The sequence below is a fragment of the Salvia miltiorrhiza genome, chromosome 4, assembly GCF_028751815.1.
Source record: "Salvia miltiorrhiza cultivar Shanhuang (shh) chromosome 4, IMPLAD_Smil_shh, whole genome shotgun sequence".
NCBI classification, from domain to species: Eukaryota; Viridiplantae; Streptophyta; class Magnoliopsida; order Lamiales; family Lamiaceae; genus Salvia; species Salvia miltiorrhiza.
This window is the reverse complement of record NC_080390.1, coordinates 14,707,214-14,734,605: the sequence shown is the minus strand read 5'-3', so window position 1 is coordinate 14,734,605 and position 27,392 is coordinate 14,707,214. Positions and strand designations below refer to the sequence as shown.

The 27,392-nt window shown below is 37.7% G+C and overlaps 4 long non-coding RNA genes across 5 annotated transcripts; all 4 read right to left on the bottom strand.

Moving 5' to 3' along the window:
- Positions 1–66: 66 nt before the first annotated feature.
- On the bottom strand, positions 67–16,542 carry LOC131019777 (uncharacterized). Its single transcript, XR_009100450.1, has 3 exons — positions 16,294–16,542; positions 818–881; positions 67–307 (listed from the first exon to the last, which is right to left on the bottom strand). It is a non-coding gene; the product is annotated as an uncharacterized LOC131019777 (long non-coding RNA).
- LOC131019759 (uncharacterized) lies at positions 1,080–4,213 on the bottom strand. Its single transcript, XR_009100431.1, has 3 exons — positions 4,070–4,213; positions 1,933–1,997; positions 1,080–1,337 (listed from the first exon to the last, which is right to left on the bottom strand). It is a non-coding gene; the product is annotated as an uncharacterized LOC131019759 (long non-coding RNA).
- On the bottom strand, positions 10,653–13,778 carry LOC131019771 (uncharacterized). Of its 2 annotated transcripts, XR_009100444.1 has the most exons (3): positions 13,643–13,778; positions 11,506–11,570; positions 10,653–10,910 (listed from the first exon to the last, which is right to left on the bottom strand). It is a non-coding gene; the product is annotated as an uncharacterized LOC131019771 (long non-coding RNA). The 2 variants fall into 2 exon arrangements; XR_009100443.1 differs by lacking the exon at positions 11,506–11,570.
- A 2,726-nt stretch (positions 16,543–19,268) lies between the features above and the next one.
- LOC131019781 (uncharacterized) lies at positions 19,269–20,248 on the bottom strand. Its single transcript, XR_009100454.1, has 2 exons — positions 20,027–20,248; positions 19,269–19,510 (listed from the first exon to the last, which is right to left on the bottom strand). It is a non-coding gene; the product is annotated as an uncharacterized LOC131019781 (long non-coding RNA).
- Between the last annotated feature and the right edge of the window lie 7,144 nt (positions 20,249–27,392).

The window sequence follows — 27,392 nt, the reverse complement described above, 5'->3', positions numbered from 1 at the left end:
AATGAACCTAAGGATAAAATCGTCAATGTCGTTATAACTTTTTAATTATCAGGAATTTCACGAACAAAAACAAAATGGGTATAGCTCATTTTTCATAAGGAAGCATAATATGCAGAGTATCGCAGCAAAAGGCGAACCGATTATATGTATGAAGACACATAACCGTGAGTATATTACTTGATTCGAAAGGAAACGAAGTATTTTTAATCATCAAGACTCTATCAATCATAACGACAATATTAAATATGATCACATCGATTGAAACGGTTCCCCACCAGCACCAGACCAATCTCGCTCCCCGCTTAGCCTGCACATTTAGAAATACATGCAGGGCGTGAGTACGTAATACTCAGTGGGCAAACGCCGAAAAACAAGAAAGGTGCTCTTAGAGCTATAAGTTTGAAGCTTGCCACCTCTCAGCAATACACAGAAATAATTTAGCATCAATGAATCTGTGCATGCAGTTTTCATAATCAACATCATAAATAAGTAACTGCGCAGTTTAAACATTCATCATATATGTACCACATCCACTACTCATCATCAAAGGTACTGAGAAGTAGGCCTCCCTCTCAAGTACCGTGACCGGCCGACCCGAAGACGGCTCACAGTCACCTCTGTGCACAAAATCCCGCTTGAGGCAGGACCGAATTCGTCTCATCAGTAGAGGGTAACACACAAGCTCAACATCAAAAAAAATTGGCAAGTCAAACAATTCTCAAATATCATTTATCTCAAAACATTTGTTAATCTCATAACATCATCAAATCATTTTAGAAAGCTCGTACGATATACGTATACTCAAAATATTGCCCACCTGAAGACCTTACTCAAAATCTCCCGTCAAAGCGGAGTTACTTACTTCCTTGCTCTGCTCGTGTCTTCAGGGATCATCATCATCATCGAAGGTTCATGTCATAAAATGAATCTCGATTAGAAACTCATTAACAAATCTCATGCCTTAACTCTTGCTCTATCTCTGTCACAGCCCACTATCCCAATGACGGGTTAACTGGGGTTATGACTTGGGGTGAACAATAAGAAACGGAAATTAAAGGGGATTTACTAAGTAACCAACATTAATAACAAACTAGTGGTATATATATATAACCACTTGGGTAATTCACAAATGAGTCTGCCATAACGACTAGACCCCAACTGAAAGTTAATTAAAATGAAGTAGTAATAAGTTCAAGTAGAAATGATAAATAAGTCAGAGTGTTTGCAGCGAAAAAACGTGTGAGTTATGCATATGGAGATGCATACTCAAGGTTTCATTACATAAACATCAAAAGGGAAATCCGCTCAACACCGATCCATTCCATCGCCTGCTCAACCTGCACATTTAGAAATACATGCAGGGCTGAGTATAAAAATACTCAGTGACATAAGCCGAAAATACAACATGCATACATATATAAATTGAACTGCCAACAGTAACACACAGGGGTTTTCTTGAATGACCTGCGCTTACTAAAACATTTCATTCATTTTCATAAAGGTGGATGCGCATCCCATTTTCAGTCTATATGATCCATATCTGTCCTTTCTGTCACGCGTCGGGAAGGAGGCCTCCTTACCACGGACGCCAAGACCGGTCGCAAGCGACTCGCGGTCTCCATGAGTGTACACGTTAATCCTAGCTAGCGACCTTTGTCTAGCATATGATCCCAATTGGATTTCCTTTAAAGTTGGCGAACCAACACAGATAGGATACATATAAAAACATAAACATTTTTGGCAGTCAATCATTTCATAAACATTTCATTTCATTTCATGAACATTTCATTTTCATTTCATAAGAGTCATTTATCATTTGGGCATAATAATAAACTGAAATTAACAGTTAAAATCATCTCATGCATATATTCGTATAAGAGGCCTACGACACGCAGGGGATCTCTATATACGTATAGTAAAAGTAATGCCCACCTCAATTGTTCTTAAAGCTGGCGTGGAGTCGTTTCTTCTTCGGCTTCACTTTCTGTCGCCCGGACCTTCATTGATGAAGAGTCGATAAGTTCGTGAAGAAATTGTCATAAGACAAAGTCTAATTCTACGTGCCTAGGGTATCTTTTAATGTTTTAGGGTTCTAGCATCCATAATTCGTTACATTAAAGACAGTCAAAAATCAATCATACCTCGTCTAATCTCATTCAAACACATAGGCAACACAAACACATAAGGCACATAAGAATCACAATCAAACATCATCAAAACATGCTCTGTTTTTACACTGACTCAACTTCAAAATTTAATCTGTTCTGACTCCGACATCTCCTGGACTCGAGACTCATACCGAAAGAAAGATCTTCGAGTCTAGTTTCACATAAAAAAAGTAGAGTCGAAAAATCCAAGTGGTTTGAGAGATATGACGTTTTTACCACGATCTACCATGTTTGGCAGTTTTGAACAATCGAAAACTTGGATTTTTGAAAAATAGTAAACGTTGTCAAACTGGGCTCAACTTTGGTGGATATCTAGCTAACACAATAAGGTTAATACCATAAAATTTTGGAGATCTAGATCACACAGGAAGCTACTGAAATGAATGACTCTTTCCTCTGTTCTCTGAAATTCTCGGTAGTAATGTGCAGTTTAGGTTTTGCATTTTAAAGAAGTATCAAACGAAGTTGGAATGGCTTGAAATTTTACCAGGGTACTCAAGACTCATGTAGGGACTTGCTATACAATTTTCAAAGCTATTAGACATCGATAAACCGTCGATCACAGTAGGTCAGTAGGCCTACGAAATTCATATTTATAAGTCCTTAAAAAAATAATTTATATAAATCAAGAAATAAGAGTTTAATCCCAAAAATATTCATTAAAAGTCCATCATAATTTAAATAAAAGAACGGACCTCATTTAAAATAAATAGTCCCAAACTCGTTACGCACATATACTAAATCTTTCATGAAACATCCTTTAAAATAAACTTTGATACATAGAAAATAATTCAACAACTTGAGCTCTTAAGAGGTTGTTTTGCAACAGACATCAAATCTGCCTCGGATCTCCAAATGAGGCTCCAAAAGACATTCTGGAAACTAGACATTTCAAGGATCATTCTCCAATTTGAATCGAATGAAAAAAAATTCAAACGAGCAAGATATGCCCTCTCAAAGATGGGTATTTAACAAGCAAAAATCTGAAAATTTCAGATTTCCAGATTACAACCAAGTCAGTGGGCTTTCTTTAAAAAGTCATATCTCCCTTTACAAAACTCCACTGGGAACCCCAAGGGTCAATCTGGAAACTAGGGAGAGATCATAACACTCTCCAGTTGGATTTACTCCAAGAACATTCATGGTTTAGAAGATATGACTGTCTAAAGTTCAGTGCACAAAAAGAGTTCAAGTTTGGCAGATTCAGAACATAAATCGGAAAAACCACTTTAGGCTTCACCAAAAATTCTAAAACTGAACAAGTAAGTTCCCAACATGTCAGTGAATATTCAGTAGAAAGATAGACTTGAGAATCAAAGATTTAAGTCGGCCTTTTCCACCTCAAAGTCGTAGGTTTGTAAAATCTACTGGATGGTACAAGGAATAAGAACTAGATTTCAAGAATTTATACCGGTTGTTTCCCTTACTCAAAAATGGTGAGACCGATGTCAAAAGAACGATACGGGAGTCTAGAGTGACATATTCAAGTTTCAAAGGTTTTCACCGATTGAAACTTTACTTATGGCCTCCCAAAGATTGTTTACCAAAAATGTATTCCAGATGGGCAGTGATGTTTACAAATTCATAAATAAATCATAAGAGCTCCCAAACTTCTGAAATTTTACCAGAGTATAGAACACATATGAAAGATGATACACAATTAATTTGGGAATTTTTGGGAACCGTTTTGATGGCTGGAATCGCCTTGCAAAACACTGCCGAGCAGTGTGCTTATGGCAGATTCGCTGCCTTACCTCATGCACGGTTTTTCACCCAATAAACTCTACCAAAATAATCTTCCAAAATCATAAAACATATCCTCACATAATATAGCACACAAATGTGTAAAAATCCATGGCCATAAAGCATTTTCAGTTGAGAAAAAGCAAAGAAAAACTCACCCTCGAAGCACAACCTTCACTCTATAGTTTTCCCACACTCTCCCTTGCTTTGCTACTTCTCTTGGGGCTTCAAAGGCTTCTATGGAGTGTGATAATGGTGGGAGAAAAGTTGTGAGAGTGGGAGAAAGAATGTAGTGGTGGGGGTAAAGGAGTAGTGTGGTGGAGAGGTAGGAGTAGTGGTAGGGAAAAAGATTAGTGGTAGGGAAAAGAAAATATTAGTGATGGTAGGGAAAAATATTAGTGGTAGGGAAAAGAAAATATTAGTGGAGGATAATGGGGTGTTACATTAAGTAAATATAAAAATGTGGTGTAGTAATAACCCATGTGTAAGAAAAAAAAATATATGTAAGACTAATCATCAATTAATAAAATGCTAGAGCATAAAACTCTTGTGATCAAAATTAGAATAAATAGCACTAACATTAGTGCACTCTCTCAATTTATAAATACATCATAGGAAAATAATTTGAGAAAAATATTGATGGAAAATTTTTATAACTCATCATTCCTAAATTTCTCGGTAAAAATAAATAAATACATAATTTTTTTTTCGATTTGAAAACTCAAAATAAATCTTTGAGCTCCATCATTCTCTTAATGGACTCAAAATATATTTTGAGTGCATCATCCGTTGAAATAAAAATAAAAATAAATTATCACGTATGTAATCATCAAATTCACATAAGTCCGTATTTTATTAATGGATGCTGAACCCTAATTATCATAAGAAATCCTTAAATCAATAATTAAAAGTCTATAATCCTTAATAAAAAGTCGGGGCATTACATACTATCCCCCTTAACATAAATTTCGTCCCGAAATTTGTACCTCAGAAAATAACTCTGAGTACTTCACTTTCCTGTTAGACGGTAGTCTATTATTGACCATGATATATTCATAGGTCCCTTACTATCGGTATTGACTTAGTCCTTAGTACCTGAACTTCCCGATCTAAGATAGATTTGGATCTTCCTTCGTAACTCAAATATTGACTAATAATAATGTTGTTCTTATGGATCATATGCTTTGAATCGTAAACATACTTCTCTATTTGCGACACATGGGATACATTACGCACATTCTCAAAGCTTAGCGCTAACGCCAACCAGTAAGTTATTGGGTCTATCCTTTCTACAATCTCGTATGAGCCTATAAAACGGGGTTTAGGTTTACCCTTTACACCGAATCTAACGATTCCTCTTGATGGAGAAACCTTCAGAAAAATTTTCTTTACATCCTCAAACTATAGGTCCTTTCGGCGCTTGTCAGCATATGACTTCTGTCTATCCTGGGCCTCCTTGATTCCTTTTTCTGATTTGACGGACGATCTCAATCATCTCGCCATTTCATCCCAACAAAGTGGTGATCTATATTTCCTCAGGTATAACGCCTCATTTGCCAATCTATCGATAGTCGATTGATAACTGGTATTATATGTCTCACAATGAGTGGCAAAAACATGTTCTCAGCTTTCACCTCGGTTTAGCTCGGTCGTCCTCAACATACCTTATTAATAATTTCTATGTCGTTTAAGCGGAACTATAATGACTAATATCTCTAGAGCATTCTTAAGGCAACTTAAACAGTTTGTAAGGAGACCAACCATTTCGAGCATGTAGGCAGTCAGCCTAAAACGCCGTTATAAACTTTTATTCATTCATCGAAGGAATCTCGAGTCATGTGGGCATTGACTGCCCCCTTTCGTGACAACCTTTGCTTAAGTATGATGGATTCGAAACAATCCATCTCGACAACGAAATTCATTGGTTCGTTAAGGGCTCAGTTTGTCCCAAACACGACATTAAGCTTGACTTTATGAGCTCGAAGACTCAAAGTAACAATGTGATATGTTGTAAAACCTTCACTTGCTAGCACGCAAGACATATTTCAACAAATGAGGTTACATCTCGTTTCATTCCTCCTAACTAGAATTTTTCTAGATCTTAATACATCTTAGTACTTCCTGGTGACAGTATATGGGTGCCATGGCTTTATCTTATTCTTAAGTTCATTGTCATGGACATGCATGTCTTTCCTTCAAAGAAGATAGTATTATCTGATTCGTCGTTGTAATTCTTGAAACTTCTTATCCTTATTCTTCCTCGTAGCTTCTCCATCTTTTCGTCCTTCCTTTTTGCTTCTACCACCATTTTTCTCAAACTGGGTATTGTCGCAATAACACTCGCTATTGTATTAGGTGGTTTAATCACTTCTATCCTCATCTTGTCAAAGTTTTTAATGAGTTCATCTTCCCTCGTGAGAAAGTATCCTAACTTAGACGAGACTTTAGGACTCAATGCATCGGCTACTACATTGGCCTTGCCTGGGTGGTAGTTAATACCACAATCATAATCCTTTACTAGTTCGAGCCATATTCTTTGTCTCATGTTCAGATCCCTTTGCTTGAAAAAAAATATTTCAAGCTTTTATGATCGGTGAATATCTCACACCTAACTCCGTATAGGTGATGTCTCCATATATTCAGTGCATGCACCACTGCAGCTAATTCTAAATCATGGGTTGGATAATTCAGTTCATGTGGTCTAAGTTGTCGCGATGCATATGCTATCACCTTTCCCTCTTGCATTAACACACAACCTAGTCCATTTTTTCGACGCATCCGTGTAGATCACATATTCCCTGTCTGGTTCTGGAACTGCTAGCACTGGTGCAGTAGTTAACATGTCCTTGAGCTGCTGAAAACTTCTCTCGCACTCATCAGTCCAAGTATACTTGATTCATTTCCCAAGTAACTGCGTCATTGGTCTTGCTATTTTTGAAAATCCTTCAATGAATCTTCGATAGTAGCCAGCTAATCCTAAGAAACTTCTTATCTCATTTGGAGTTGTTGGTGACCTCCATCCTTGTACTGCTTCAACCTTGATACCTTCTGACCTTAAGCTAAATCTCACATTTAGTGAATTTGATATAAAGACATTCACCCCTTAGTGTTTGCAACGCGATTCTCAATGTTTCTTATATTCTTCTTAATCTTGGAGTAGATAAGGATATCGTCTTTGAATACCAAGATGGACTTATCCAAGTAAGGATAGAATGCTCTGTTCATGAGGTCCATGAACACCACTGGCGCGTTTATTAATCCGAGCGGCACAACTACGAATTCGTAGTGATCATATCTTATTCGGAAAGCCGTTTTGGGTATATCTTCATGTCTAACTTTTAACTGATGATACCCAAACTTCAAATCGATCTTAAAGATTACACTCACGCCTTTGAGTTGGTCGAATAAATAATCCTCAAGGTGCCTTCCTTCTTCTTGACAAATAACACTGGCGCTTTCCATGGGATACACTAGGTTTGATAAAACCTAGGTCCAATAATTCCTGTAATTGGATCTTTAGCTCCTCCAATTCCCTTGGAGCCATCCTATAAGGTGCATTGGATACCAGTGCTGATCCTGGTTCAAAATCGATGGTAAATTCTACTTGTCTATCGAGTGGCAGCCCTGGTAAATTTTCTGAAAAATATCTCAGAATTCCCGTACAATCTCTACGTCTTCAATTATCCCTTTGGTCTCAACTCCTCCGATCAGGTATACCAGGAAAGCTTGGCAGTCTATCTTGTTCATCATCTTCCTCGCTTGTAAGGCTGAAATAATTGGTATCCTGTTCCCCAGGTTTATCTCAAAGCATCCATCCCCGAAAAGTTAAAAGCAATCTTCCGCTCCTTGCATAAAACTGTGGCGTAGTTCTTAGCTAACCAGTCAATCCCTAGGATTACATCAATGTCCTATATTGTATAAACTGCAAGTTGTTTACTATGACCTTAAATGATCCTATGTTTACCTCTTGGTTTGAGTAAGCATGTGTTTCTATCGTCGCCCCTCCTATGGGTAAAGAATTTCTCATGTCCAGATTAGCCCTTTTCAGGTATGAGTTTTAGGGTATTTGCACATGCACTTGCAGAGAAAGAATGCGAGGCACCCATATCGAATAGAAGTATAACAGGTGTGTTGAGTAGCGTGCCCATACTTATTAGGTTTCCTTGTTTGCTTCCTTATTTATTCTTGTGCGGGGCATAGGTTCTAACTTAAGGGGGTTGTGGTGGATAGAGTAGTTGTTGGCCTAGAATGACCCTAAATGGTTGTGCTTGACCCGGTTGATTCGATCTTCACATCCCTCCTTGTGGCCTCGCTTGGAAATCTTTAGCAAAATGGCCCTTCTGACCATATTTAAAACATGTATTACTATCATCCAAACATATATCATAATATGACTTGGAAAACTTCGGCCATGGAGGTACCCCAGGCTGGCCCTGATTATCCTTAGCAGGTCCTATGTTTGTTTGATGTCCTTGTCCTTGCCTTTGGGCACTATGTTTCCTACCAAGGCCTCTTGCCATTTCGACTATCATAGTAGTCTTGCCTTCGTCCTTGATCATTTGCTTCCTGAGTTGAGTTTGGGTCGGGCAAATCTCGGGCCTACTACCTCGGCGTCCAGAGCTTGGCTGAACAATTCAGAGTTCATAAACTCAGTATAATTGTCGAGTACCTTAGGCCGGAGTGAAACTTGTCTATCATCTTTTCTTCTATGTCCACCTACTGTGGGGCCTAACGGACATGCTGCAGAAAATATGGTCATACTTGGTCATATCCCATCTTGTTTTGCTTTGGATTAAACACTTCTTTTCCTTTCCTCTTATAACGGCTATTAGAAATATAATTGTCATATACCCCCGTCTGAAAATCTTCTAAGACAAGTCTGACAGCTCTTCTTGAGTCATCGCTTTTCTTTTGGCCTTCAACCAAAATCTGCAAATTCAGTCAATTGGAATGCAACACAGAAAGTCGTTCATGTACGCAAACACTATATTACGGTCTCAATTTGGATTATGAATTTCTATCATAATGAGTGGTCGATAATATTCATAGGACAAAGACTAATCTCAACTAATTTAAACACAATGAGAGACAACTATACAAAGCTATAGTTTGGGTGGTATACTAGGTCAGTAGACTAATACTTCTTAGTCTTATCGATAAAGGGAATCTACTATGACAACTCACGAGTTGCAAAGCTCAAAATCAACACAACATCAAAGCAAGGTGTTGTAGAAATTGTTCAAGAGATTCAAAAGAATGACCAGAGGGTATGAAATGATTAACTACAAGGTCGAACAAAATGACCTCGAGTAAGAACCCGTCTGGCTTTTCAACCGAAAGTTGAAACATATAGGTTTTCAACCCAAAAGACGTCTACTGAGATTTGGATCATGTGGACTGGCCAGGTCCAACATCATCACTTCCCAGTCACACGGGAAACATTGTCCCGAACTTGAGAAGTCGTGGACATACTATACATAACGAAACTTGAGTTCGTAGTGGCAGCTTAAAGCTCAAACTTAAGGTTCTAGTCCTATTGAACTAGACTCTTATTCCCCAAGCTCTACATACAGACAGTCGAACCATATTTTCTTATATAACTTGTAGTCCCAAAGACATGGGCAACAGTCCAAAGGCGTGTATACTGAGCTATAACAATTCTTATATCGTCGTCAAAAGCTATACTAAAATCCCGATATGCCCGGGTAGTCTCTGCTGGGTCAAACGCGGAGCTTTCCTAACTATCGGAATATGCCTGGACGTAACCCTCTTTAATAGATAAGGGAAAGTGTGAGTCTTCTTATACGTAAGTAGACGTAAAACTCTTAAATGTACAAGGTTATGAACATACTATGCATAACAAAACATAAGTTTCATTAAGACAACTAAACTTATTTTAAGGTCTTCTATTCTAGTGGACTCGGATCCCATTTCCCATGTATGTCACAAATATATATATAACCCGCAGACAATCAAATCACGCCCTTTTTATAATCTATCGTGTAACATAAGTCGATTCGATGTTCCATCGTGTGTAAACATTCGAACGTAGAGACTTATGCTTAAACCCTTGATGCAATGTTTGCCTTGAATTCATCTTGTATCATCATTCCGTGCTTTTCCTTCAACGCGTACATGTCTTTTCATTCCTCTTTGTAATTCAAAAGAACCATTGTTTTCTTGTGGAAGCTGAAATGCTCTAAGTTCTCTATCATTCTTCTAAATCATCACTTCAAGAATCTAGATTGTAGAGATATCCTACTAATCCAGCAGTCTATGTTCTTTTAGAATCGTGATCATGCAACTTATAGCAATCTATGTTTTCTGGGGAAAGCATGTGTCAATTCTCTATCATTCTTCTTATTATATCATCATAACTGCAATGATATGCCATGAAAGGCAAAACATTCAACATTTCATCATAGCATGCTCTTTACATAAACATCTTCATGAAACAGTTTAGAACAATAACATCTTTAAAACGTTGTAACTGCAGTTACCTTTTTCCTTGATTGAGCACGATGCAATGGAGTGTTGAGCGGTGTCGTATTAACCCACGTATGTCTAGTGAATCAAACTAGACTTGGCTTTTTAGAATAAGGTTTCTAGTGCCAGAGCAAACGAACTGCTCTGATACCACTCTGTCACAGCCCACTATCCCAATGACGGGTTAACCGGGGTTATGACTTGGGGTGAACAATAAGAAACGGAAATTAAAGGGGATTTACTAAGTAACCAACATTAATAACAAACTAGTGGTATATATATATAACCACTTGGGTAATTCACAAATGAGTCTGCCATAACGACTAGACCCCAACTGAAAGTTAATTAAAATGAAGTAGTAATAAGTTCAAGTAGAAATGATAAATAAGTCAGAGTGTTTGCAGCGAAAAAACGTGTGAGTTATGCATATGGAGATGCATACTCAAGGTTTCATTACATAAACATCAAAAGGGAAATCCGCTCAACACCGATCCATTCCATCGCCTGCTCAACCTGCACATTTAGAAATACATGCAGGGCTGAGTATAAAAATACTCAGTGACATAAGCCGAAAATACAACATGCATACATATATAAATTGAACTGCCAACAGTAACACACAGGGGTTTTCTTGAATGACCTGCGCTTACTAAAACATTTCATTCATTTTCATAAAGGTGGATGCGCATCCCATTTTCAGTCTATATGATCCATATCTGTCCTTTCTGTCACGCGTCGGGAAGGAGGCCTCCTTACCACGGACGCCAAGACCGGTCGCAAGCGACTCGCGGTATCCATGAGTGTACACGTTAATCCTAGCTAGCGACCTTTGTCTAGCATATGATCCCAATTGGATTTCCTTTAAAGTTGGCGAACCAACACAGATAGGATACATATAAAAACATAAACATTTTTGGCAGTCAATCATTTCATAAACATTTCATTTCATTTCATGAACATTTCATTTTCATTTCATAAGAGTCATTTATCATTTGGGCATAATAATAAACTGAAATTAACAGTTAAAATCATCTCATGCATATATTCGTATAAGAGGCCTACGACACGCAGGGGATCTCTATATACGTATAGTAAAAGTAATGCCCACCTCAATTGTTCCTAAAGCTGGCGTGGAGTCGTTTCTTCTTCGGCTTCACTTTCTGTCGCCCGGACCTTCATTGATGAAGAGTCGATAAGTTCGTGAAGAAATTGTCATAAGACAAAGTCTAATTCTACGTGCCTAGGGTATCTTTTAATGTTTTAGGGTTCTAGCATCCATAATTCGTTACATTAAAGACAGTCAAAAATCAATCATACCTCGTCTAATCTCATTCAAACACATAGGCAACACAAACACATAAGGCACATAAGAATCACAATCAAACATCATCAAAACATGCTCTGTTTTTACACTGACTCAACTTCAAAATTTAATCTGTTCTGACTCCGACATCTCCTGGACTCGAGACTCATACCGAAAGAAAGATCTTCGAGTCTAGTTTCATATAAAAAACGTAGAGTCGAAAACTCCAAGTGGTTTGAGAGATATGACGTTTTTACCACGATCTACCATGTTTGGCAGTTTTGAACAATCGAAAACTTGGATTTTTGAAAAATAGTAAACGTTGTCAAACTGGGCTCAACTTTGGTGGATATCTAGCTAACACAAGAAGGTTAATACCATAAAAATTTGGAAATCTAGATCACACAGGAAGCTACTGAAATGAATGACTATTTCCTCTGTTCTCTGAAATTCTCGGTAGTAATGTGCAGTTTAGGTTTTGCATTTTAAAGAAGTATCAAACGAAGTTGGAATGGCTTGAAATTTTACCAGGGTACTCAAGACTCATGTAGGGACTTGCTATACAATTTTCAAAGCTATTAGACATCGATAAACCGTCGATCACAGTAGGTCAGTAGGCCTACGAAATTCATATTTATAAGTCCTTAAAAAAATAATTTATATAAATCAAGAAATAAGAGTTTAATCCCAAAAATATTCATTAAAAGTCCATCATAATTTAAATAAAAGAACGGACCTCATTTAAAATAAATAGTCCCAAACTCGTTACGCACATATACTAAATCTTTCATGAAACATCCTTTAAAATAAACTTTGATACATAGAAAATAATTCAACAACTTGAGCTCTTAAGAGGTTGTTTTGCAACAGACATCAAATCTGCCTCGGATCTCCAAATGAGGCTCAAAAAGACATTCTGGAAACTAGACATTTCAAGGATCATTCTCCAATTTGAATCGAATGAAAAAAAATTCAAACGAGCAAGATATGCCCTCTCAAAGATGGGTATTTAACAAGCAAAAATCTGAAAATTTCAGATTTCCAGATTACAACCAAGTCAGTGGGCTTTCTTTAAAAAGTCATATCTCCCTTTACAAAACTCCACTGGGAACCCCAAGGGTCAATCTGGAAACTAGGGAGAGATCATAACACTCTCCAGTTGGATTTACTCCAAGAACATTCATGGTTTAGAAGCTATGACTGTCTAAAGTTCAGTGCACAAAAAGAGTTCAAGTTTGGCAGATTTAGAACATAAATCGGAAAAACCACTTTAGGCTTCACCAAAAATTCTAAAACTGAACAAGTAAGTTCCCAACATGTCAGTGAATATTCAGTAGAAAGATAGGCTTGAGAATCAAAGATTTAAGTCGGCCTTTGCCACCTCAAAGTCGTAGGTTTGTAAAATCTACTGGATGGTACAAGGAATAAGAACTAGATATCAAGAATTTATACCGGTTGTTTCCCTTACTCAAAAATGGTGAGACCGATGTCAAAAGAACGATACGGGAGTCTAGAGTGACATATTCAAGTTTCAAAGGTTTTCACCGATTGAAACTTTACTTATGGCCTCCCAAAGATTGTTTACCAAAAATGTATTCCAGATGGGCAGTGATGTTTACAAATTCATAAATAAATCATAAGAGCTCCAAAACTTCTGACATTTTACCAGAGTATAGAAAACATATGAAAGATGATACACAATTAATTTGGGAATTTGTGGGAACCGTTTTGATGGCTGGAATCGCCTTGCAAAACACTGCCGAGCAGTGTGCTTATGGCAGATTCGCTGCCTTACCTCATGCACGGTTTTTCACCCAATAAACTCTACCAAAATAATCTTCCAAAATCATAAAACATATCCTCACATAATATAGCACACAAATGTGTAAAAATCCATGGCCATAAAGCATTTTCAGTTGAGAAAAAGCAAAGAAAAACTCACCCTCGAAGCACAACCTTCACTCTATAGTTTTCCCACACTCTCCCTTGCTTTGCTACTTCTCTTGGGGCTTCAAAGGCTTCTATGGAGTGTGATAATGGTGGGAGAAAAGTTGTGAGAGTGGGAGAAAGAATGTAGTGGTGGGGGTAAAGGAGTAGTGTGGTGGAGAGGTAGGAGTAGTGGTAGGGAAAAAGATTAGTGGTAGGGAAAAGAAAATATTAGTGATAGTAGGGAAAAAGATTAGTGGTAGGGAAAAGAAAATATTAGTGGAGGATAACGGGGTGTTACATTAAGTAAATATAAAAATGTGGTGTAGTAATAACCCATGTGTAAGAAAAAAAAATATATGTAAGACTAATCATCAATTAATAAAATGCTAGAGCATAAAACTCTTGTGATCAAAATTAGAATAAATAGCACTAACATTAGTGCACTCTCTCAATTTATAAATACATCATAGGAAAATAATTTGAGAAAAATATTGATGGAAAATTTTTATAACTCATCATTCCTAAATTTCTCGGTAAAAATAAATAAATACATAATTTTTTTTTCGATTTGAAAACTCAAAATAAATCTTTGAGCTCCATCATTCTCTTAATGGACTCAAAATATATTTTGAGTGCATCATCCGTTGAAATAAAAATAAAAATAAATTATCACGTATGTAATCATCAAATTCACATAAGTCCGTATTTTATTAATGGATGCTGAACCCTAATTACCATAAGAAATCCTTAAATCAATAATTAAAAGTATATAATCCTTAATAAAAAGTCGGGGCATTACAATCTCATATTCTATTTCCTTATTCAACTCTATATAGACTCTCCACTCATCTCAAATCCTTAAGCTCAAGGATAGGTTTCAAGAAAATCATGGTTCTAAGTCTCGATTTATCTCTCATATAAGACTCGTCTAATTTTCATTCAAACACATAGGCAACACAAACACGTAAGGCACATAAGAAAATACAATCAAACATCATCAAAACATGCTCTGTTTACACACTGACTCAACTTCAAAAATTAACTAGTTCTGACTCCGACATCTCCTGGACTCGAGACTCATTCCAAAAGAAAGGTCTTCGAGTCTAGTTTCATATAAAAAAAAGTAGAGTCAAAAACTTCAAGTGGTTTGGGAGATATGACTGTTTTACTACCGTCTACCATATTCGGCAGTTTTGAGCAATCGAAAACTTTGATTTTTGAAAAATAGTAAATATTGTCAAACTGGGCTCAAATTTGGTGGATATCTATCGAACACAATAAGGTTAATACCATAAAAATTTGGAAGGCTAGATTACACAGGAAGCCACTGAAAATAATGACTCTTTCCCCTATTCTCTGCAACTCTCGGTAGAAATGTGCAGTTTAAGTTTTGTATTTTATAAAACTAGTAAATGAAGTCTAAATGACTTGAAATTTTACAGGGTTTCTCAAGACTCATGTGGAGACTTTCTATAAATTGTCAAAGCTTTTTGACATCGAAAAACCGTCGATCACAGTAGGTCAGTAAGCCTACGAAAATCACCAAAATCTCATCTCAAACTCTTAAATGCTCAACTCAACATTCCTTCAAAGAAAACCAATCAAAGCTCATCTTAAACACATATAACACTCACAAACATTCAAAAACATTATAATACTCATCATACTCAAATTAACTCTCCTCTTTTACATCTTAACTCAAATCTCAAGGGAAACGTTTCAACGAACGCATCAATTCAATTCTCTTTTCATTCTCATGCTCAAAATTTCCCAAACACTCAGTAATGACCTCATACATCATATAACTCATTTTACACATATAAATCCCCTTTTTATCATGTAAACTAAACTCTAATGATAACTCATGTATCAACGCAAACTCTTAACAAAAGCATGACAAACGTTCACATAATGATCATAAATCAATTAGACCTCATTTTATCATTCATTGACCTCTCCAAATATGAAAACTCAAAAACTCATTCAAACTAAACTAAGTCCAAATTTTACTTAGCTTACAATAGACTTAATCAAACATATTAAAACACTAATATCATGCTCAATTTCATATATCTTAAGTCAAATCACTTAATAGACACATAAGCAAGAAAAATCCTAATTTTTATTAAACTAAACTCTTTGAAATTTTATAAACACACATGGATCTTTAATCTCATCATAGATCTAATCAATTTTAACCCATTTATTCTCACATAAAAACCATCAATTAACAAATTAGAGCATAGATACACATATCCCTAATTTTATTAAACTAACTCACATCAAACTCATCAATTGACATCATATACTCAATTTATTCCATCAATCATCATCATATACATCTCATGGACTCATCCTCATCATCAATTCATCACTTCAATCATCAACTCAAAAATTCCCAAATTGGGGTAAACTAAACTCATCCGATTTTTACATCTCAAAGCATAGCTTTTCAAAACACACAACAATCATCACCAAACATCACATAGATCACTTTTCTCACCCCAATTCAAAGAAAGAAGAAGAATTTTTTTTGAAGGGTATGAGACCCAAATTTTCGAAAATTTAGAAAAATGAAGGGGGTGATTTTCTTGCTTCAAATTCTCAAGAATACACACATACAATCTCATACAAGTCATATCTATGAATTTATACATCACTTACCCAAACTTTACACCAACAATCACACTTTCTCTCTCTAGCCTTGGGAGCAATCTCCAATGATTCTCTTGAATTTAAGTAGCTAGGTTGTGTTTATGTGGGATTTTGTTGGTGATTTATGTGTTTGGCATATTTTGGTGAAGCTTCGAAGGTTCTACCATGGATGTTAATGGAGGAAGATGAGAGATGAAGGGAAAGAGAGAGAGAGAGCTCGAAAATGGGTGGAGGGAGAGAGAGAATTATCTTGCAAGATTTGTGAGGATTTGGCTAATCTTTTAAAGATTTGTGAATCTTAAGTAAAGATTTGATATCTTTGAGAATATATGGCATTAAATGCCTAATCTCTCTCTCTAATCTCTACACTCTCAATCTCTACTCTCTCAATCTCTACACTTGGTAAATTTTGGTAATTAGTCACATGCTTGGAAAATTAAAATATTAATGTGAGAAGGATGATTAAATAATAATCACAATACTTATAGAAATATTACTCATTAATAAAATACCATAGCATAATTATTCATGTGATCAAATAAAATAATTATAGCACTAATATTAGTGCACTCACTCAATTATAATATTCCTCCTCATAGGAAAAATAATTTTAAAAAAATATTATGCTAGGAAAAATTTCCATAAACCGGCATCATTTGATTTCTCGATAAAAATAAATCGCACTTTCTTTGGAAACTTAATCAAAAATCCAAGTGCTAAGGTCTCAAATAAAAATCATAGTAACTTGGTCATAATGACACACGTAACAGAAATCACATAATCAATCAGTCACGTAATTCACATAACATCACATCAAAGCAGTCGGCAAACACAAACAGACTAAACGTCTCTCTCTAACCGACTATTTTCATCGAGGTTCTCACTCTTTCTTTCTCGACTCTATTTCCAACTTATTATTCCTATTTTCTTAATAGGACAATCAAACTCTGTTAACTCGGTATCCGGTAACTCTATTCCCGGTAGTTGGAAATAAAATAAAATCTCAGCTCAATTCAATCGGCATCTCTATCTCAACTCATTTCTCATATCTCATCACTCTAATTCCATCATCGGTTTATTTACTCGTATCACTATTTGAAAGACAATCTGTCTTATTTGGTCATAAAAAAAAAGTAGTCTCGCATCTCGACATCTCAGTACTCTCTATAGTGTTAAGACACTATCTCACAACATAAGGAAAAGTACGGGGTGTTACATTCAGAGTCAACGTGTCAGAGCTGACTTTCCAGCTCTGCACTTTTCAGAGCTAAACATATGCAGAGTCAACTTTACAGAGCTGAAATTCAGCTCTGCCATGCCTTTGCAAAGCTGAGTTTCCAGAGTTCGCTAAATGTTGCAGAGCTGCGATTTTCGCCAGAGTTGAGGTGTTTTGCAGAGTGCGATGCCAGCTGGAGTTACCTTTGCTTACACGATTCTATTGCCTTTAGAGTTCGACTTTGCATGGCAACTTTGATGGTGATCAAGAGGGATTTGAAGTCTATAAATAGGGCTTAGTTATTCATTGTAAAATCATCTTCTGCCCTAGTTTTTGTCGCCTTTGAGAGTCTTTTCTCCGTTGGCAGCCGAGACTTAGGAATTTACTTGCTTTCTTAGTGTTTTCATAGTGTTCGAACTTCTTTGTGTTCAGTTAGGTTTTGATTTAGTTTTTAGTTTATTTTTATTCTTGGATTGTGATTGAATGACACAATTACACGTTCAAGACGTTTACAGTATTTTGTAATTTAATTCAATTTATTTTGTTTCATTATGTTTGCACCGTGCCTTTACGTTTTTGCTTTCTGGTGAATTATAATTAGACGAATATGGATTTAATCGGTGCATTATTGTTGAATTATGGATTATACCTAGTATTGTTCGGAAAAGCGAGAGAAATGCTAAGTTGTTGAGAGCACGAAAGTAAGGTTGCTGCTGTATTGCAAGTAACGAGAACGTAGATTTACATGGTGCGTGTGCATGGCTATTTATAGATTACATGTGGAGGGCAAAATAGTAAATTCGTTGCTAAAACATGCGCCCTGCGTGGTCGAGGGCATGATGGTGAATTTTCCCCTAGGCAGAAGATTTCACCGCTTTTTTAGTGATTTCTCTGGCGAAGACCATTTCTCTGACGCGGGCCATTTCTCTGGCGAAAACCATTTCTCTGGCGGGGGTGATTTCTCTGACGGAGGCGACTTCTTTGGTGAAGACCATTCCTTTGACGAGGCCCGTTCCTCTGACAAAGACTAATTCTCTGCTCTGCACATATTACTCCTCATCAGCTACTCCCCCCTTTGGTCTGACTAGTTCGCTCTGGGGCAGAATAATCTAGTCAGAGTGTTCGCCCGCGTGGCTGATGTCATCCGCATTAAATGCCCATCCCTTCACAGTATACTTTTCCGTATTTCGAGGTTGTTTTTTAATCCTTGCGTCTTTTCGCCTCCCCGTAAAAATCCTTGGCCGTTGATTATTTCTCCAGTGCCACGTGTCGTTCATCCCGCTAGTTGGTGATTGCCCGCGTACATTATACTTAGGCGGTTTGAATTCTCACTATTCATCTTCTCCATTCACACTCCGCGTAATTTTTCGTTTGTTCTCTCAGTCTTCGGCGATCTTCCTCCTGTTCCGGCGTATACCTTGCGACCTTTCCGCTCCAGTCCTTTCCGTCGACCATAAAGAGTATTTGACTTAGGTAACTCGCGTATCCTCCTTTCCCGATTCTTGTATTTTGGTGTAGGGTGATTTGAAATTGTTGGTGCTCTGATTGAGCGTGCAAACCTGTCGCAGCCCGAAAACCCGACGCTAGTAATAGCGGGGTACGAGTATCGATATGACTATTTTTAAAGAATAAAAGATAATAAGAACTAGGTGAACGTCATGCGGAAGCTCACATCAAAGCATGCTAAGGAAAAACTTCATAAAATTAGCCCAAGGGTAAAAACGTCAACATTGTCATAACTTTTTAATTATCAGGAATTTCACGAACAAAAGCAAAACGGGTATAGCTCATTTTTCGTAAAGAAGCATAATATGCAGAGTATCGCAGCAAAAGGCGAACCGATTATATGTATGAAGACACATAACCGTGAGTGTATTGCTTGATCTCAAAAGAAAACTAAGTATCTCACACATCAAGACTCTAATATCATAAAGGCAAAGTAGAAATTCAAAATACATCGATTGAAACTCTCCCCCACCAGCACCAGACCTATCTCGCTCCCTGCTTAGCCTGCACATTTAGAAATATATGCAGGGCGTGAGTACATAATACTCAGTGGGCAAAAGCCGAAAAACAAGAAAGGTGCTCTTAGAGCTATAAGTTTGAAGCTTGCCACATCTCAGCAATACACAGAAATAAGATTAGCGTAAATGAATCTGTGCATGCAGTTTTCATAATCAAGGTATCATAAATAAACGATAGCGCTATCAAAGTACTCATCATGCATGTACCACATCTACAACTCATCATTATCAAGGTACTGAGAAGTAGGCCTCCCTCTCAAGTACCGTGACCGGCCGACCCGAAGACGGCTCACAGTCACCTCTGTGCACAAAATCCCGCTTGTGGCAGGACCGAATTCGTCTCATCTCATCAGTAGAGGGTAACACACAAATCAACATCAAAAATTGGCAAGTCAAACAATTCTCAAATATCATTTAACTCAAATCATTTGATAAGCTCATTATATCATTAAATCATTTTAGAAAGCTCATACGATATACGTATACTCAAAATATTGCCCACCTGAAGTCCTTCGCTAATCCTGGAAAGAAATCAGGCAACTTACTTCTTCGTCTCGCTCGGGCCTTCATATGTCATCATCACATCGTCATCGTCATCGAAGGTTCATGTGATAAAACAAACCTTAGTCAGAAACTCAATTTCTAAATCCAAACTCATCTTAACTATAACTTCTCACTCAACGTCTGTTTACCCATTAAAACTCAATCCCTAGGTATACTCGGCTTCTAAGGATTCACACGTCCTATTTTCGACTTAACTCTCGACTCGGCTCAAACTCATAGCAATCAAGCACTTAAACAAGTATAAACACTTAAGCATATGAAAAACACACATAGACAAGTTAAAAATAAACTTCACTCTGCACTGACTCAACTTTAAAACCTCACCAGACTCTGTACAGAACTCTCCTGGGGTCGTAACTTATACCAAACGAAACCTCTTTGAGTCTAGTTTCATTTAAAAAACAGTAGGATCAAAAACTCCAAGTATTTTAGGAGATATGACTGTTTTACTATAGTCTACCATATTCGGCAGTTTTTAGCAACCGAAAATTTTGATTTTTGAAAAATAGTAAACGTTGTCAAAAAGGTCTGAAATTTGGTGGGTACTTAGCTAAGACACTCAGGTCTCAACCATAAAAATTTGGATTCCAGAATACTAAGGAAAGCTACTGGAAAAGATGACTCTATTGGCTACTCACGGAACAATTCGGCAGAACGTAGCAGTTTTAGTTTTACATTTTATAAAAATAGCAAACGAAGTCTAAATGACTTGAAATTTTACCGGTATGCTCAAAACTCTCAAATATACTTACCATAAAATTTTCATAGTGTTTGGGTATCAACATTTCATCAAGGCAAACTCATCAAAGCTCATTTTAAGCACTTATAGCACTCAAAAACATTCAAGTGCAACATAATACTCATAATACTCAATCTCGACTCTTTTCTTTCATCATCAACTCAAATCTCATGGAAAACGTTTCAACGAACGCATCAAACAAATTCTCTTTCATTTTCATGCTCGACTTTACTGAAATACTCAAACATGATCTTTTACATCATATAACTCATTATACCCCTATTTATTCTTTTTATATCATGTAAACTAGATTTTAATGAAAATCCATGTATCAACATAAAACTCTTAACAAAACATGACAAAAATTCACATAATGGTCATAGAGCAATTTAGACTTCATTTTGCCAAACATCACACTCACATCATATAAGAACTCAAAAACTCATACAAACTAAACTAAGTCAAAATTTTATTTAGCCTACAATAGACTTAATCAAAGATACAAAGACACTACTATCATGCTTAAAAACATATATCTTAAGCCAAAATCACTTAATAACACATAGACCAAAAAGTCCTAATTTTTACTAAACTAAACTCTTTGAAAATTTATAAACACATATGAATCTTTAACCCATTCATAGATCTATCATTTTTAACCAATTAATCTCACATATAAACCATCAATTACAAATTAGAGCATAGATACACATATCCCTAATTTTATTCATCTAACTCATATCAAAATCATCAATTGACCTCATATACTCAAATTACTCCATCAATCATAATCATAGACATCTCATGGATTCATCTACATCATCGCTTCATCATTTAAATCATTGACTCAAAAGTTCCCATTTTTGGGTAAACTAACTTCCATCGAAGTTTCACATCTCAAGGCACATATTTCACAACATACATCAATCATCAACACACATCATGTAAATCTCATTTTTCACCCCAAATCAAGAAAAGAAAAAGAAATTTTTTTGAAGGGGTGAAGACCCACTTTTTTCGAAAATTTAGGAAATAGGGAGGGGGTGATTTTCTTGCTTCAATCAATCAAGAACACTCACAAACAACATCCTTCAAGCAAGATTCATGGAAAAACATGGTCACTTACCCAAATTCTTACCAAAGTTCACACTTTCTCACTCTAACTTTGGAGTTCTTCTTCAAGGATTCTCTTGATTATAAATGGCTAGAATGTGTTTATGGAATATTTTAGAGTGGATTGAGGTGTTTGGTAATATTTTTTGAAGCTCCGAAGGTTTTCTTTAATGGAGGAAAATGGAGGAAATGAGAGATGAAGGAGATGAGTGTGTGTTGGGCGAAAATGATGAGTGAGGGAGAGAGGTGGAGTGGCCGAAAATTTTAAGTGAGGGAGAGAGAATTTGCTTTACAAGATTTAATTTGATCTTGTGTATCTTAAAGGAGATTTGAAGATCTTAGGGAATATTTGGCAATCAAAGCATGATCTCTCTCACTCTAATCTCTACACTTTTCTCTCCAATCTCTACACTTTCAATCTCTACTCTCTCAATAATACACTCTCAATCTCTACTCTCTCAATAATACACTCTCAATCTCTACTCTCTCAATCTCTACACTTAGCAATTTGAGGCATTTAACATATGGTAGAGAAATTAAAATAAAGTGTGAGAAGGGTGATTAAATATTAATCACAATAACTATGGAAATGTTACTCATTAATAAGGTACCATAGTATAATTATTCATGTGACCAAAATAATAATTATAGCACTAATATTAGTGCACTCGCTCAATTATAATATTCCTCTTCGTAGGAAAAATAAATAAAAAATATTATGCTTGGAAAAATTTTCATAAACCGGCATCATTCGATTTCTCGATAAAAATAAACCACACTTGCTTTGGAAACTTGATCAAAATTCTAAATGCTAAAGTCTCAAATAAAAATCATAATAACTTGGTCATAATGACACACGTAACAGAAATCACATAATCAATCAGTCACATAAATTCACATAACATCACATCAAAGCAGTCGGCAAACACAGACAAACTAGGCGTCTCTCTGACCGACTCTTCTCATCAAGGTTCTCACTCTTTCTTCCTCGACTCTATGTCAACTCATCATTCCTATTTTCTTAATAGGACAGTAAACCTCTGATAACTCGGTATCTGGTAAATCTATTCCCGGTAGTCGGAAATAAAATAAAATCTCAACTCAATTCAATCAGCATCTCTATCTCAACTCATTTCTCGTATCTCATCACTCTAACTCCATCATTGGTTTATTCACTCGTATCTCTTTTTAAAAGACAAACTGTCTTATCTGGTCATAAAAAAAAAGTAGTCTCGCATCTCGATATCTCAGTACTCTCAATAGTGTTAAGACACTATCTCACAACATAGGAAAAGTACGGGGTGTTACAAAACCCTAGAATTTCTGAAGTTTTCCTACCATGGCTTTTACTTCCGGCGCCCAACCCGCTTTCTCTCCCTCTCCCTCTCCTCAGGCAACTCCGCCTTCTTCTCCCCACCCTCAAAACCCTCCAGAACTTTCGGCCCCCTCTAATCCTCCCAGTCCCCAGGATCCTCCGGTCTCCTCCGAATCTCTTCCCCCTACTCCAAAATCGCCCAAGACCATTCCCGAATCCCAGTTGGGCTTTGTGGGCACGCAACAGCTGTTTGAGAAGTGCCGGCGTCCTGAGGGTCTGACATTCGAGCTCTATTCTAAGGCTTCCGAGCCTTTCACCCGGTTGCATATGAATAAGATACCCCTCTTTCGAGCCCAGGTAGAAGCTGGTCTAAGGCTTCCGCCTCCTACCCTCCTAGTGGATGTTTGCAATCATTTCCACATCCCATTTTTCCAAGTGGCCCTCTCCGCTCTTCGGAGGTTGTTTGCCTTCCATATTCTTTGCACCGCCCACGGTGTCCAAGACACCACCAAACTATTCCTCCAGACCCAAACCCTTAGATGGCAGGGCAACCTGATTTATGCTTAATTGTGCTAAATTTTGGGGTTTGAAAGCGCATATTTTAAGTTAATCTTCTGGAAATTGGTGCGTTTTATGGTTTATTTTATGTTTTGTAGGAGATTTAGATTTTATAGATGGAAGAGTGCAATTGTGGATGAAATTGGCATTTTTTAGGTGTTTTGGTGTGCAGAGCAGAGCTGGCCAGAGCTGAAGGCCCGCGCCAGAGCTGAAGGCCCGCTCGCCAGAGCAGAGCTAACATCCAGAGCAGAGCCAACATCCAGAGCAGAGCAGACATCTCCAGAGCAGAGCAGAGCTCTGCACTTCAGAGTCAACTACCAGAGCTGACTTTTCAGCTCTGGACTTTTCAGAGTCAACTGCCAGAGCTGACTTTTCAGAGCACTTGACGCCAGAGCTGCCTTTCCAGCTCTGCCCATCTCGCCAGAGCCGACCTTGCAGCTCTGTCATGCCGTTCCAGAGCCGAGTTTCCAGAGTTCGCGTATGCAACCAGAGCTGCGAATTTTGCCAGAGTTGAGGAGTTTTCAGAGCGCGCGTTCAGCTGGAAGTTGCCGTATCTTGCACGATTTTATTGCCTGTAGAGTTATACTTTGCATGGCAACTTCCATGGTGATCTAGGGAAATTTGAAATTTATAAATAGGGCCATACTTTTCATTGTAAAAATGTTTTTTGCCCTAATCTTTAGTTTCCGTTAGGCAGCCAAAGTTAGGTTAACATGCTTTCTTAGTTTTAGTTTCGATTATTGTTCTTAGTTAGTTTAGTATAATTCTTTTAATTCATGTTTTAGATTAGTTTTCCGTTTAGAGTTGTAATTACGTGACAGATTACTTCTCGAGACGATTTACGGTATTTCTTTAATCAAGTTTATTTATTTGTTTTTACTTGCTTTCTTTAAATTCTGCAATTTAAATTATGCACTTTAAATTATGCAATTTAGTTTCTGCCTAGTTAGATTAGATTAGAAGTTTTAATTGAAGTTATTTAAATTCAATTTGTCTAGTTAATTCTTTACTTTAAGTTCATTTAATTCTTGCCTAGGGTTTAATAGTTTCACGCCTAGATAATTTTAAGATTAAGTTTTTAGTTAAGTTTAAATTACAAGCATTAGTTAATAATTCCTTTTTGCCTAGTTAAGTTTAATTCACGTTAATTTATTTTCCATGTTTTAGTTTAATAATCCCTAGTTTACTGCTTTTTTGTGACATAATTAATTGCCCTTAAAGATCTTTCTTGAGTGATGACACTGGGTCAACTTACCATCACTAGAATGTCCTTGTTCTATTGCAAGTCAAACTAGAGGTGTTCTAGGTTGAGTCAAATTTTGGCGCCGTTGCCGGGGAAGGTTTTAGGCGTTTAGTTGTGTCACTTTCTTTACTGTTTTTTAATTGCTTTCTTTACTTTACGTTTTGTGTTTACTTTTCTTTTCCTCCCACCCGGTGCGTTTAATCCGTGTGTTAAGTATTGTGTATGCAGGGACGCCGTAGTCTGAAAAGAAAACTAACTTCCCCGCTGGATAACACTCGCACACATACCAGAGCAGACGTGTTATACTCTGACTCTGATTCTGAGGCACACTCTGAAGCCAGTTCTGACCGAGTACAGCAGAATACAAACAACTAAGAGATGACTCAGAACATGGAGTACATGGGAGATTTCACCCGGCCCGTCATCGGAGACACCAACACTTCGGCTATTGTGCTTCCCACCGCCGTCAGAAATTACAATCTAAAGCCGAATGATTCAAGTCTCTTACCTCTATTCCATGGGATGCCGAGCGAAGATGCCCTACAATTCATCCGTGATTTTTACACACAAGTTCAAATAATTCCATTGTTGAATCTCACGGAGGACCAACTTAAGCTCAAGTGCTTCCCCTATGCACTTAAAGATCGGGCGAGAACATGGATGCTAACTCTGCCGCCCAACTCTATCACCACTTGGGGAGAAGCTTGTGAGAAATTCATGCTAAAGTACTATCCAAACCACAAGACACAGGAGCTCAGAGCGCAGATCGTAGATTTCATCCAAGGACCAGACGAGCCTTTACACGAAGCTTGGGAAAGATTTCAAGAACTACTCCGTCAATGCCCGCAACATCAACTGACGAACGTGATGTTAATGCAATACTTTTATGATGGGTTAGTGCAAACTGCCCAATTCATGGTGGACAGCACTGCAGGAGGTAACATAGCTCGGAAGACTGCAGCAGAGCTGAAGGAGATATTCAAAATATTAGCGGAGAGCTCTCAACAAAAGTTGGTCCGTGGAAAGAAAGTTGAGGCCAGCGCTGTGACGAATCAATTTGAGATGCAAAAACAATTGGCCTCAATCATGCGCGAAGTACAGCAGCTCAAGATGAGCCATACGGAAGCTGCACTTGTCCTTGCGCAGAGCATAAATTATAATCAAAGCAATGGTGGATGGAGAAGTCAACACCAAAGGAATTTTCAGCCTGCTCAACAATTCCAGAGTGCACAGCAAATTCCAACGCAAAAACAATCTCTGGAGGATACGTTACATGAGTTTATGGAGGTTAGAAAGCAGAGCATGGAGTCTTAGGCTACCACTATTAAACGCTTTGAGACCACTGTAGGGAAACTGTCAGGCGCGCTGGACCAGCTACAGCAGCAACAGAGCTAAACTCATCAAGTGCTAGCTCTGGCGAGGATGCCAGAGCAGACTAGGCTGCCAGCTCTGGCTTGGCAGCCAGAGCAGAAGAGAGAGCCAGCTCTGGCTTGGCAGCCAGAGTAGAGGAGAGAGCCAGCTCTGGCTTGGCAGCCAGAGCACAGGAGAGAGCCAGCTCAGGTTTGGCAGCTAGAGCAGAGGAGAGAGCCAGCTCTGGCTTGACAGCTAGAGCAGAGGAGAGAGCCAGCTCTGGCTTGGCAGCCAGAGCAGAGGAGAGAGTCAGCTCTGACTCGACAGCCAGAGCAGAGGAGAGAGTCAGCTCTGACTCGGCAGCCAGAGCAGAGGAGAAGGATGACAAAGCAGAGGAGAGCACTAGAGTTGATAAGGCCAGAGCAGAAACTTCACAAATCAAGTACGCCATATCAACCACCGAAGCCCAGCCCGCCTCTGCCACCATCAATTGTTGATCCAACCCAACCATTATCAAAGAAAGAAGATCCATGGAGTTTTATTATTGCTATTGGTTTGGGTCGAGCTGGAGAATTCACGGGCATGTTAGACTTGGGTGCGGCAGTCAATTTGATGCCGTATGCTATTTTTCAGAAATTGGGCAGGAAGGAAGAGGAGCTTAAAAGCACGAAAATAAGACTTCAACTAGCTGATGGGGCAAATTGTAGCACTCGTGGTATTTTAAAAGATGTTGAAGTCATGGTGAGAGGAATCACGGTGCTAGCCGATTTTGTTGTGCTCGAAGCAGGGCAAGGCATTATAAAGAATGGGCAACTTGTTCTACTTGGTCGGCCTTTTGTGGCTACTACCCAGACGCGCATTGATGTGGGTTCTGGAACTTTGAGCATGGCCGGGTCTGGTAGATCGGTAACATTCTCCATTTTTAAAAAGCCTATTATTTCTAACTTCTCAATGCATATCTGTTCTCTTGTTGAGATTGCTGACCA